The sequence below is a fragment of the Ambystoma mexicanum genome, chromosome 4q (assembly GCF_040938575.1).
Source record: "Ambystoma mexicanum isolate Mex_15411 chromosome 4q, UKY_AmexF1_1, whole genome shotgun sequence".
Taxonomy (NCBI): Eukaryota; Metazoa; Chordata; class Amphibia; order Caudata; family Ambystomatidae; genus Ambystoma; species Ambystoma mexicanum.
This window is the reverse complement of record NC_090928.1, coordinates 198429872-198444718: the sequence shown is the minus strand read 5'-3', so window position 1 is coordinate 198444718 and position 14847 is coordinate 198429872. Positions and strand designations below refer to the sequence as shown.

The following is a 14847-nucleotide window of genomic DNA, read 5'->3' as shown; positions in this document are numbered from 1 at the left end:
CCTTATGCACACAAAGTCATACGCAGATAGAAAAATATGGCACGATGACAACATTCCAAAAGGCCCCAGATCTCCCTCCTCAGAATGTTACAATAAATCAGATAATTGCACACCCCTAAAGACAATAGGATCCTTGGGTTAAAATGTAAACATAGTGTGCGATTAATCTCATGATTAGCAAGCGAATGCACTGTAATGTATACTGACTCTGTGCTTTGTTGGTTACAGAACCTGCCTGCTGTGAAAAATGACCACAAGCAGCCCTGGAAAGAAACCACAGGCATATTAATTCAAAATGCCAATGGGATCAGCATTAATATGTAGTCGTTTTCTTCAGTATTCCTACCAACATCATAGACAAATTTAGCTACGATTGCGTTGTCAATTATGTCATTCCGAACTCCTCAGTAGAAAAGGTACAAGTCACTCAGTAGTGGCTCTTGTACAAATCAAGCATTCCTCTTCCCAATACTAAAGCTGTCTCTTCAGGCATGCAAGGCATCACACCGTTGATCATGTTTCTTTAAAATAAACGCTTTGAGTTTATGCGACCAGCTACTCGCCACCTATCCAGGATGGCAAATCTTAAAAACAGGACTGCATTCAAGCTTAAAGGCCTACATAGTGAGACATCATGGATTGCAGATAGGATACCTGACGATGTGTTAACGCGGAGTACACAAGTCACTTCCATAAAAAAATATGCACTTCACAACACTTAGTAACCTTTATCCTTGATTGGTTATTTATAATGCGTTTAATACCCAGAGGTTTCCAAGCACAGACCTGGGGATGAGGTTTCTAAGCACAGACCTGGGGATCGAAGCTGTGTTGGTCCGTTTTGACTTGCTTCCAAGGCGAGCACGTTGCCCCTGAGCCATCCTGCCTTTTCTCAATGCTAAATGGCAATATTGAAACACATCACTAGTCGAAAATGGGATGAGGCAGGATGATAGCATGACTACTAGAGTTATGAAGATACATATGAAACAGTACGTTTGCCAAGCGACTGAAATCTTCTGGAACAAAATATTGTGAGTCAATAACTTACTACATAATGCAAGAAACTTTTTTTTTTTTTAGTATTGCATCACCAAAATGAGTGTCTAGTTCATAAAGGAAAAAAAGACCAAGGCTAAAAAACCTGTGGTGAAGGCTGCACGCCCCAAGATACGTAATTTGTTAAATGATTATCAAAAATACTCGTGATCAATTCATAAACTGTTCCACAAGTTTAGAAGATAGTGGCCCTGATTCTTGCCATTATAAAACGCTTCTGGGAATTAGGCCCATTGTTTAGAAGATGACAATACATTTTTGACCGTGTGGTCCTTCATTAGGAAAAAATCTTAAATGTACAGCAAAAATCAATCAGTTGGAAAAATACGCCACCAGCACAACAAATCGAGTCATAGTACCCGAAATGCAGGAGATACATACATGTCATCGAGAATGATGTTGAGTTGATACAGTAAGTTCATAAATAAATATACCATTAAATACTGATGGCTATGCATAAACAAACAGAAGAAAGTAAACAAAAGAAACAAAGGACAAAATATGTTAAAATACCATCAGATGGTATGGTGGAAATACATTTATTTTACTTACATATTTGTAAAGCGCCAAAACCCATCAGGGGTACATGCACACAAGACGGAAACATCAAAGACGGGGCAAAGCAGAGGAGAGGCGCCCATAAGGTAGGTAGTTAAAAAGTTGTTTTTAGAAGAAATAAGGTTGGGCTCCTGTCGTAGATTCAAAAGCAAGTTTTTCCAAGTAGACGCTGCCAACACAGGGAAAGATCTGCCCTTTCCATTTGTACGTCTAGTTATACGACAGCAGAGAAGGCTAGAGTTGCTAGATCGAAGGACCCTCTTAGGCTCCTATCTGACCAATCTATCCTGAAGGTAGACAGGCGCCATGCCATACATACATGTACTAAAGTGGCCACTTAGACTTATACCAGTGCCACCACTGATTGCCAGTGCATATCCTTTCTGATGGTAGAGATAGGGGCTCTACAGGAGACCGTTTTTAATATGCGACTAGCTTCATTTTGTGCGACATTAAGATTGTGAAGGCAGGTTTTACTTGCACCAACTAGCGTGAACTGCAGTAATCAAACCTAGGTAGGATGATGATGGCATGGGCTAAAGCTGTACACGTTTTCTTGTGAACGAAAAGTGTGACTTGCCTAAGAAGTCTAAGACAGTATTGACAATTTTTGGCCACGTATTTGGTATGTGAAAGGGCATCAAGTTAGGATTCCAAGTAAACCAAGTAAAATTCCAAGTGACGTGGAAGAAATCACAAACATGGCCCTAAATAAGGAAGAACTACAGGAGTGTTTAAGGAGCATGGAAACTAGAATTATGGAATCTCTCCATACCGAACTAAGTACAATGAAAGAGGAACCAAGATCCTCCTTGCAAGAGCTGAAGAGAGATATCACAGAACATGGGGAAAGAGTGGATGCCACAGAACGGGGTCTCTCGGAGACCCCAGAAGACTCAACAGAACAGCATAACAGATTAATAATCCGCAACACAGAACTGACCCGTCATGCTTCAAAGGTCTCAGGTGTCTGCTGCCTGAGGGCAACTATAAGTGAAGAAAGACTGATCAGATCATGTTACTTTGTGGGGCATAACTAAGACCTCAAAGATCTAACATGAAAATCATGGAGAGCTTGTCTTCAGTTCACAAAAGCACCTGGGGCACAACTAAAAGTGCAATATATTCCTATTACGTTCCTCCCGTTCTGGTTGGCATATTTTATCACAAATGAACGGGCTCAAGAGTAAGTATCACTGGTGAGTAATCCTCACCCAACTAGTATCATGGAAACACACAGATAAAAACTGTCCCTATTTGGAAGCACACCCTGACCCGGTCAAGGCAAGCTCTCCCTAGGACGAACGGTGATGTACCGCCTATCTAAAAAGGGATAGTGAGATATTTCCCTCATCTACAAACCACATTAGAGTAAATCACAGATACAACAACCAGTACAGGTACAGATAGAGACTGTTGACATTAGATCATGTCTATTGTACGTTACATCTATGGGAGGTAGCTCTTCGTAGGACTTTCTCTTTAAAGTTTTAATCACCAAATACGTGAATTGCTCCTCGAAAAACAACCCTAGTGCTGGATAGTTAAAAGAATCAAGTCCTACACATTCAAGGCGTGTGGGACCTCCGGATTACAATGTGCCCAATAGGGGCTACTAATAGTTCAATTGTGTTCACATTTACTTATTGGAACATCCAACTGGTCATGAGATGCCGACTGGTTTCAATGACCATTTCTAGTCGACCAGTTTCAATGATCATTTCTATGGGGGTCATCTTCTTCAAGGTCTGCAGGTGCGGATCTGGCGAAATCTATGTCCTTTAGGGGAAGAGAAAAGACAAAGGGGAACCTAAGAAATCATCCCTCTAAGTGTCCAAGACTCTTGAGAGAGCAGTCTCTGTGCGTAATAGTTTTTTATAAGCAATTTAATATTGGCATTATCCAAAGTTGTGGGCTTCTTGAATGCGCAGAGGAGGACAGGGTATGCGGGGGGTAGTGAAAGGGGTGAACCCAGAAGGCCGGGAATGGTCTGTGCATTCAAGCGGCCACCTCAGTGATGTAGAGTGTGAATCGCATGTAAATGTTTCTTTTTTTTTTTTATTCACAACGTACCAGAGCTACTGCTTGGGAAAAGCTCTGGACGGCAGAAATCACAAATGTAATGTTATAGCCGATAAAGGGTCCTTGCTTTGTGTGGTATCTGGGCAATCAATATGAACATACATGGGTGTTACGACACGTCCCTGAGCATATTATTCTGTTTTAGGCGAGACGAACACTGTAAATTCACCTTACCTTACGTGCGCACTTTGAAGATTTAGGGTGCGCCTGAAGGGTAACCTTTTTTTTTCTTTCTTATCCAAGAAACAAAAAGCAAGAGTGGGGGTTGGGGGGGCCCAATGGGACCGTAAACTCAGTCCGTTCGAAAAATGAGCAGAGGTCTAGATCTATTCTTACCTTCAGGGGTCACAAACAAGTTATTTCAGGCTGCCTCAGCACCATGCAGTTAGTCTGTGGCTGGGAGCCGTCTTGCTGCTCCCTTTACGTATAAACGGATGCAAAGTCCACTTTCGTCATCGAGTGGGGGTATACGCTACATCTTCCTGCATTTTATGTTGAAAAACGCAGCTTTTCTTCAGTGCAAGAAAAATAAAAATAGCACACTCCTTTATTTATGTGAGCATTTAGAGGCTCCTTGGCAAAACAAGAGAGTGGATCTCAAGGATTAACTTTTGTGAAGCAATGGAAGTCTCTTTTGAGGAAGGTGGTTGCAATTCACTTACTTTTCCAGTAGATTTAATAATTAGAAGAAAAGAGGTCATCATTATTTTTAGTTTCAGGTAATGAATTTTAAAAAAATGTATAAACCAGAACAGATAAAAAACCATCCAAAAAAGACAAAGTGGATGGGATCTCGAAACTGGGTGGTATTACGTATACCAAGCCATCAATGTGATGTGTAACGGAGATCTCAACAGAAGAAAATGTGCATTGGCACCAATAGAAAACATATGTTTCAACATTCACTGTAGGAACCTTAATCCCTTAATATTACACATGTTAGGACTCCAAGCACTTGCCTTTATAGTATCGCTGCCTTGAGGAATTTGTGGCCACCCATAAATGTTTTCCAGTGAACACTCAAGATAACTAGAGGTTAACTAAGATAACTAGAGGTTAACTGCTTAGGAACATACGAAACCCAAATTAAAGTATTAAGTAAAAGTAGAGGCAAGTGTGGCACTGGACTCCGTTCCAGGAGATTTCCAAACTACAATAATTTTGAAAAAAATATATCAACTGCTCAGAATCCTCAACACGTACATGGGCCAAGAAAAAATACTTGCTCCAGAATTTATTTTTTACATAGCATTTTGTTTTCCCAAACACGCTCCTATAAATAAAGTATTTCAAATTTGAGAATTCATTAGCTGCATTAAATTTGTACACAATATTGCACCCATTTCGAGCATAGCCCTTCTTCCAATGAATGGTATCGGATTACTGATCTCATTCCAACTGCTGCAAACCAAGAGTCAGAAGACTAGGAGCACTTTATAGTGAAGAGCATGCAATATGGTAGTGCACATGTAAATCCTTATACAAGCATTCAGGTCTAGAATAGTCTGAAAGCCACCAACTTCTCATCTACCACAAACAAGCCTGCAGTTAAATATGGGTCATCTCTTCCAAGGGTGGATACAGCTTCTAAATCTTCAGAAAGAGTGGAGTAACACTAATACATTGTTGATAAAGTGGGAAACAGTGAGGAACAGAGGGAGAAGGTAATTTGAACCCCTGCCTGATGAACAAGCAGACAGCAAGGGTCCTATGTGGTCTCCTAGACTTTCAGTAATGTGGAGAAACTATGGCTCACAAGAGAAGAAGACTAGGGAGAGATGTACATTCTTCTCTTGATAGGTAATTGATCCAGAGGCAAAAGAAGAAGTCTAACGAAAGAAAGCATCTATCCTTTTGCAGAGAGGAAGGTCAGGCCTGCATTTCATGACGGGTAATAGAGGGACCTATATGGGACATACTCAACCAATCAATGCAAGGGTTCACCACGTGCTATTAAAATGCTTAGATGAGATTGCAAGGAGGGACTTATTAGTAAACTGGCCTTATCCTCAACAGCAAATCCAGAATCTCTTCTTGAGCCACCTGTAAGAAAAAGGATGACAAATCAGGGTTCTCTTCTTACAGAAGGGGTCGGAACAGAGGGAAATAGTAAAGCCATTGGATGAGAGAACATGAATCCAAAGAAAATCTTAGCTTCCTCAAATCAAAACCACTAACTCCTCAACTTAACCTGCAGTCCAACCTTTACAATTAATAATTTCACAGCCCTCTATGTAAAAGCAATTTGTAGCTTATTGAAAGCACAGAAAAAAAGGGCCACAGATAAAACCTGTGGATGCTTTGATCATAATTGTTCAGAATTTCAATAAGGATCTTTCAGCTGCCCTCAAACCTGTTTTTAAAAAAGGCACTCAATTTCTCACAGAACAGAATACAAAATTGTGCAACACAATCAGAAGGGAGAGCCGGCAGCCTAGACAGACAGTTCCATCTGCCCTTGCAGATTCTGACAACCAATTGCTCAGGGTATTAACCCATCCTTTAACCTTCAAAAACAAAGATGGCCGCCGCATTGGATTCGTCCTGTCCTCTCCTGTGCCTGTCCCCACCAGGCTTGTAGGTGCAAGCTCATTGGTCATAGCTCCACACCTAAAGCCACCGCGATTCGTCGGCAGGCGAGAACCGGCCTACGAAGTAAGGCCAGGAAAGAAGGCTCTGACTGAGCGGACAGAGCGCAACAGGCGCCTGGCGACGTCCCTCTGCCAATTTGCTGATCTTCATCACACCGCTTTGGCTTCACCCTAAACTGTGCTACGCCATCACCCTTCGCACGTATAATCCCAAGTTCAGTCCATCCGTTTGCGCCCGAGACTTGCTGCCAGAATGCCTATTGCGACCTTCCACCATCGAACTTTACCATCGCCACGGTAATGTGCACTGCACCGCTCCTATACTATACCTATTGCCATAAATTACTATCCTGCCCTTTGAACATTGCACACTTTCTGACTCTACGCTCTTTTGGTATTGCCTGCCTGACTGCGATTGCTGCATTGTTCCTCCATTGCACTGACTGGATTATCTAAGCGCACCTAAGGACATACACTGCCTGCCCGGCCATTCGTCATGTATCACTTGTCTAAATCGCCTGTCGCATTGTACTGAACTGCATTACCTAAATCACCTGCTTTACGCTGGTTTGCCGCTCCTCTTGAATTGCCTGCTCTAATCCGCATACTGCACTACTCAGAATTGCCCTGCCTGCTTTAATCTGCATACTGCACTACTCAGAATTGCCCTGATCTGTTAATCTACTCGCTTGGCCTTGCCCCTCCTTATCTGCTGATTCATTTGCATCTCCTGGCTTGCCGTTCTCGCTGTACCGCTTGCCTATGGTCTGACTGGCCAACGTCACTGCACTGCCCTAACTTGCTCATGCACTCGCTAGCCGCCGAGACTACCTGAATCCCACCCACTACCTAAGCCACCGGCTACTGCCCTGATCAGTACTGCCCGCACTCCACCTGCGACTCCGGCGTCTACCGGCAATTATACCTCAGTCATCTGCTGCACATCGCGCACCCACGCTCCAGGTATCCCCTGCATTTTGACTTTGCTCACCTGAAATGTGATACTAGTCACGCACCCCTCCACGACCATAACTAGCTGTCTTACCTTGACACTGCATGTGATATTGTAACTCTCAGCTAGTTCTCCGTCTCTCTGTCCTGCCACGCTGCACAGCATTTGCATCGTATCTTGCTTGTTGCTTACTGCATTTTACCATTCTATTGCTCTGTTACACCCTGATACGCATTGCTCTGCCTTGCTTGTTTACACTCTGCTACGCTCGGCTCTGCATTCCTGTGTTACCGTATTGCCACTGCCATACAGATTCCTCCATTGCTCAGTCCCTGCTACTGACAAGGTACAATGCTCGTCGATTATGATGTACCCTTCCTAACTCCCATCATGTATCCCCCCTAGTGTTCCCTTATGAACTTAGAGTCCTGCACTTTATCGATTACCTCTCTTGCCCCACTCTCACCTATGAGACTATTACCCCTGACAGCCTGAGTCCTTTCTTCAAACATGCTGCACTCCCTTTGCCGATCTCCCATGGGCCTCTACTTAGCTATTGATTTTCTGTAACCTGCACTTTGCTCCTCTTTCTACCTGGATATAGGGCCTACCTACGACTATAGACACTATACATTGTCTGCATACAATTGGATGCTGCAAAATACCCAGCCCTAGTTCTTCTCCTTGAATTAACTGTTCTGACGTTAGTAGCCTCCTACTACAAGAACATCACACTAGTAGATTCTCACCATACTAGGCCTCGGACACATTCCTTGCTACTTTGCTCTCAACCCAGGTCCAACATGCTTCCGAGTCCACCTGGTCAAACCTCCAGGCCCGCCCTGCACAACTCCATACAGCAACACCACTTCCCTACTCTGGATCCCACTACACATGCCTTCAACCCCTACCTCAACTCGCCCACCCTTTGGATTGAACACTTTGCCAGGAAACCCACACCTAACCAACCATGCGCCACACCACTAAAAAACTACAGACTCGGCTCGAGACTCCCCCATGCCTCCTACCACAACGCCACTACCACCAGTCACTCTAATAGGTATTCACCCACCACCACTGCCCACGTAACCACGCCTCCCCCACCCGACACAAACACCAATCATGACACAAGTTCACCTCCTGCCCCTCTGACTTCGATCAAAGGAGCTTTAATTAATGCTAGGTCACTTACAGCACATGCACTTGACATAGCTGACATCATCCTTAGACTTGATCTCGACTATCGCCATCACTGAAACAAGGCTACACTTGGCTTCAGGACCACTCCTATCTCTAGCTATCCCTACAGGATACACCATCATTAGAAATGATCGTAACACTAAGCAAACTAAAGGAGGTGGCACGGCATTCATTCACAAAAGTACCATCAATCTGCGCATATCTAACAAACAGCAAATTTCTGTTAAATTAACACTTACCCCCAGCTAGACTATCACACTTAATCTAATTTACAGGCCCCCCGGATCGATCTCCACATTTGCTGAAGACCTATCTCACACTATTGCTTCGAACATGAAATCTAACTTTCAAATCATCGTACTAGGTGATCTTATTCTGGGTCTTCATGACCCCAACGACTCCGCTGCACTCGACATCAACAACTTGCTTACCAGCACAGGCTTTACACAATATATCAATGAGCCAACACACTTTAAGGGTAGAATCCTCGACTGGATATCTGGCCTTAATTGCGTAATAAATGTGGACTCAAACCAACCTTGTGTATGGACAGACCACCATCTAGTCACTTTCATCATTTCTGCTAAAATCACACGCGCTAAACCTGACATAGCACCTGCTATCTCTACCAGAAACAAGAGAGACATAACTTGCGAAAAATTGCTCCCGCTTATCCTCCCCATCCTCAATTAACACGCCTCGACCTGCACCGACCCAACTGTCATGGTAGATTTATTTAACCAGACTTTACTAAAAGCCCTAGACCAAAATCGCACCCATTAAACTTAGGAAACCTAAACCTCGGGCTCACCTCAACTCCTGGTTTACACCACAGTTGAGAGTCCTTTGCAAAGATAAACGTAATCTAGAAGTGCATTAGAAAAGTAACCCCACTGAAATGAACAAAGCGAGTGTAGCAATAGCCACCTTGAACTATAAGAAGCTATACTTCAGGCGAAAAAAAGATACGTATAGGAAGCTAAATCGAACACCAATGAGTTTTTCACAATTCTAAAAGAACTTGAATCCCCGGTCGCCCCTCCTGACACCTGTACTAAAGAAAAAAAAAAAAAAAATCAGCCTGCAGATCAACCCTCAAGATAATTCTCACCAGACCAGACTTAAGGATGCCTTGGTCATCCCACTTCTTAAAAAAACCTTCCTTGGATACTAACATACCTACCAAATACAGGCCTATCACTACAGTGCCCTTCTTGTTAAAAATTATTGATCGAGTGGCCTTTCTGCAGATCCAAGACTACTTATAAACCAACAAACTCTTGGGACTTAGACAATCTGGGTTCCGCCCGCATCATGGAACTGAAACTACATTGATTGATCTTAAAACTCAGATAGAGGAATTCAAAGACAAGGGTAAACTAGCACTTCTCCTACTTGACCTCTCTGCGGCATTTGACCTAGTCAATCACCAAATCCTCTGCCGACACCTCAAATCTACGGCCCATTTCTTGGACAGAGCCACGGCATGGATTAGCTCCTTTCTGGACAATAGGTCCATGAGGGTCCTATCCCCGTCCGGTTCTGCTGAACCAGCCCCTGTCACATGTGGAGTACCACAAGGATAGTGCGTTTCACCTACACTTTACAATGTGTTCACAAAGCCACTTTGATATCTTGGATAATCTGGGTGTCATCTACACTAACTATGCAGATGATACCCAGATACTCATACCTATTACAGGCAATCATACAGCTGACACACTCGCCATTAATTCCATTTATCAAGTCATCCAAGCGTGGATGGCGCAACACGAACTCTGTCTAAATCATGAAAAGACAGAGATTCTCATCATAGGCACCCAGCAAAGACTCAACAAACTGGATCCGTCATTTAACTCTTTCTTCATTGATGGCAACATCATTAAAGTCACAAAGGACATCAAAACTTTAGGCATCTACATCAACTGCACCCTGTCTCTCTCCAGACAAACTAATGCAGTATCTTCCGCAGCAGCTTACACATGTAAGCTCATCACAGCCTGCCGCCCCTTCTTATCTCCAGCCAACTGCACCACATTAGCCAGGACATTGGTAATGTCCAAAATAGATTATTGCAACGCCATCTATCTTGGCACCAACCATGGGAACCTCAGCTAGCTGCAGATTATTCAGGACAATGCTATCAGAGCTGCTCTAAATATACCCAGGAATCATATCTCTGACACTAGAAAAAGTCTCCAATGGTTATCAGTTTCACAACAAGTATCCTAAAAACTCTTGCTCTCACTCATAAATGCATAGCCAACCAAGCACCATCCTACCTCGCCAACAGATTTACTATCCATACCCCTAACAGACCCCTCAGAAGAGCACAGTCTAATTGCCTAGCTATACCCCATTTCAACTTGCAGCGATCAGGGGGGACTAGCTTCCCTGTCCTGGCAGCAAGATTATGGAACTCAATAACTAACCCCCTCAGAGCGGAACCATCCTTCCCAGCGTTCAAAAGGCAAGTAAAAGCATGGTTGTCTGACCCCACTCACCCTTGACTTAGACTGATCCCCTTACCCTCTTGCCCAGACCTACTGTCTTTGGCCTGCTATACACTCGTAAATTCCGATGTGTATTTATATGTAAATGCTACCTGTATATTAACTGTAATTGCTGCTAAAAGCCTGTATATTAACTGTAATTGCCTATTATGCCTGTATATAATCTGAAAATGCCTCCCTACATATTAACTGTAATTGTTGCATTTGTCTGTATATATTATGTAAATGCCTCATTGTATATCAACTATCTTCGTACTATGCCTGTATCTCAAATTATGCGCCCGGATGCCCTCAGGCCAGGTGCGCTCTATGAATAAAATAAATACAAATTCAATTGAAACATGTGCCTTGTCAGGACTGGTATTACAACCAGCTGGAAGAAACCATAACAGTAATTAAACCTAACAGTCAAACGGCTTGACTGAAAGACCAGTCTTAGACTTTGACTCTACCTAAAACGATAAGCCCCCTCTTTACTTATTCAAGCACAGTATTGATTTTTGGGTTCCATTACCTTTAAACGTTTTCAAGGCTATTGCTGCAACTAACATTACACATGTGGGTTGGTCTATAGTGGTAATCAACCAGACAGAGAAGAAAGGCAAACAATTAGAAACTTACCGTTTTTCATTTAAGCAATAGGCCCCGAGCATGGCGGGCATTACCACTTCAGGTTATGCCCCGGGGCATTACCTGAGATGGTAATGCCCACCCTGCGAGAGGCCTATTGCTATTAGTACCTGGTCCGGTAAAACCAGGGTACTAAGAGCATTTCTTTTCTGTTCCGAAACACCCAAGCGTTTGACAGAAAAAATAATAAGAAAATGCCCGTCGGGGAAGGGAAAACCAAGTCAGTTTTCCTTACCATGGCGGCCATTGAAAATTAATGTGAAAAAGTAAACAAACAAAATGGCCATTCAAAAAATACAGTTAAATGTAAACAAATAAAAAGGCTGGCATGGAAAGGAGAGAAGGGACTATGTGCAGTCCCTTCTTCCTTTTCTTGACAGCCTGTTGTGGACCGTGAGCAGACACGCTGGGGACAGAAGTGATCCCAGCATGTCCACTCCCAAAATGGACAAAAAAGAAGGAAAGTGGGGCTGGTAGGGCAGGCTTATGATTCTTTGGTTTGGTGGCAGGCAGGTGAGGGAACAACACTTAACTCGATCCCCGACGGGGGAAGATGGCAGCCTCCAGCCGTGTGGTGACTCAGAGTGGGGATTACCCTGTTCCAAGCCTCCTCATTGGCTAAGTGGCTGCCACACACCCCGCCTGGGACAGAAGGGAAGGAATGTTGTGAGGGAGAGGGATTCCCTGTTGGTTAACGTCCCGGCGAGGGCCAATGAGATCACATGTTACAATCTCATTGTCCCTCGCTGGGTACTAATGTTTGATAGATCCTTGAAAACTCATTGACTCAAATATTCAACTTAATAAATGGCTTCCTACCACACTCATACTAACTGACACTTTTTATGGTTTCTGTGGAGGGTTGGGCACAACAAATCAAGCTCCACGGCTCCTTTTGTTGTCCAAGAATGCAGTAGTTACTAAAACTGCCAGTTTATCAGGTTTTGACACTTCAATGTCTTTTGATCAAGCATAGTAAACATTAGGCTACTGTAGAGCTTTGATTAGGGTATACCACCGGGCAATCTGTCCTTACCGTCATGGGCCGCTCGCCCCCCACTAACCCTCATTCCCCCCGTGCTACACTGCCTCGACAGTGCCGATTGCTGTGATGATTAGGGCAATGCACGGCACACCGGATGCCCCGAACTACAGCTGCCAGAAATCCTGGTACTCCGTTCACATGACGCGTCATGTTTTCGGGCCGCTGACGCAACCCGGAAGCTGCCAGTACTTTAGCAATGGAAACCTGCCAGGCGGCGCTCCTTAACCATTGTTCCACCCGGCAAGCAGCTTTCTGTGCTTGTTGCTCTGCGCTTGTTTGACTTCCTTGTTTCCTGACATCCTTGACCTCCGCTTCCCTGGACTTTGCCTTTGCCTTGCCCTTGTCTGTTTTTGGCGCTTCAATCCCTTGGACTGATCACCTGGCTCCCCTTGAACTCAGCTCCCCTCCCTGGACTGCATTCTCTCCCTGTTTGGCAGGGTCTGCCTTTCTTCGCTCTCCTTGGATTCTCCACTCATCTGCCCCAAGGAACTTCAAGTTCTCCCTTGCCCTGGATTGCATTTGTTTTCTGAATTTTTGTGCTTGAACTGGTTTCTTTTAGACCTGGATGTTCTTGGTTTTCATTTTTCTTGCCATTTAATCGTCCTTGGCTTGGATTTTACTTTTGGACCTTCTCCTGTGGATTCTGGACTGCATCGTAATCCCTAGATTGCGCCATGGTGCAGTTCCGGGTGAGGTACATAGACTTTGTTGGAGTTCTTCCTGGCGCTTTATCTTTTGGGACACCTGTACACTCTGGACTTCTTTGGCAGGAGCTTGTCAAATAGATTCATGGTCTTCAACTACACCAGGTAGGAGTTAGGGCACTGTCAGAGGATGGTGTTTCTGACCAGGATATGACTACTGAATAGGTATTCTGTCTTTTTCCTCCTTTTAGCTCTGCTGCTGTTCCTGCCTTTTCACCCGAGCCCCTAGCCTGTCAGTTACATTATTTGCTCTCTGCAGGCTGCGCTCTCGGGAGGAAAGTCTCCCTGTGAAAGGAGACCCTGGTCGCTCTACTGGGCTGGGGTTACTAGAGAGACCAGATCCTGACACTTGCTTACCTCTCTGTATAAAGGAACAATTGCAAATTTGAGAGGTGGGGCGAGCACCAGGCCTTTTGTGTTAAGAGACAAGGTCTGCTGGGGATTTGTTCATGCCAGTCTCTTGTTCAACACTCACAATTTACAGGCTGTCCCTTGTATTGGCCCTTGCAGAGTCCAACTTCTTGAATACGTGGACAATGCAGAACTCCTTGCAAGAACATCATATACCTTGCAGGTAATAATTGTTGGCATCCTTTTCACGAGGGAAAGATTTGGTGAAATTTCAGAAAGTGAGTGAATCTTCCAACATAGCCCACTAGCTAGCGTGTTTATCCCAGAAGAAGGGGCATCCTGGCAAGCGCTGGTTGGCAGAAATCATATTAGTAGGCTGTATAAATTGTTAGTATTTCCTCTTGAAGTTTTTGTAAATGTGGCACTGCACCTCACCCAGGGATGTTTGGAATCAGATCACATGCGTGTTAAAACCAATATTTACCAAAGCTGGTGCCTTTGTGGAGAGGAGCAGGAGGCAGCAAACCGGGTTATTTGATCGGGAGTGCTCCTAAAACAAGTCGCAATTGTTGTCATTTGTGAAATTGAAAGACCCTAGGAATGCCCAGGAATTGAAGCGTGTTGGGAGGTGAATATAAATATTGTTGGTCCGAAAGAAAGGCATTTGACAAAGAAATGGGGGGAGCTTAAGTCTGCGATTGAAATTAAGAACTTCTCCGCCACAAAAAAGTGGACTTCAATAGCCACCTTATCAATCTCAGAAAACAACTTGGGTTTGCCTGTTTTATCACAGTATATCAGGGCCAGGGAGTAGAACCTCTGATAAATGCTGGGGTTACTGGATGGGAGGATTCTATATGCAGTATGCGTTGGATACCTCCCTAAAAAAGAGATGGAAGAGGCAATCCTCTTACATAAAAGGGGGGTAAAGTCACAGGGTTGGATGTATGGATGGAAGAGCTTTTTAGCACGGAAGTGGGAATATGGGGCCCCTGTTCTATGGTGAGTCTTCTCTAGGATTAAGAGCCAGCACCTTGTTCCAGAGACTTGGCGAGGTGCCATAATAGTACCTGTCTTTAAAAAAGACAAAAAGGACAACCCCCAAAACTATAGCAATCCTTTTGTTTGCCGATGATACAGTATCAATTAGCAAAACAAGAGT

At 44.0% G+C, this 14847-nt stretch overlaps 1 protein-coding gene across 1 annotated transcript in view; it reads right to left on the bottom strand.

The window, feature by feature from the left end:
- Positions 1–14847, bottom strand: part of TMEM242 (transmembrane protein 242) — a 262169-nt gene that overhangs the window by 117300 nt on the left and 130022 nt on the right. The gene's annotated exons all lie outside the window — the stretch shown is intronic.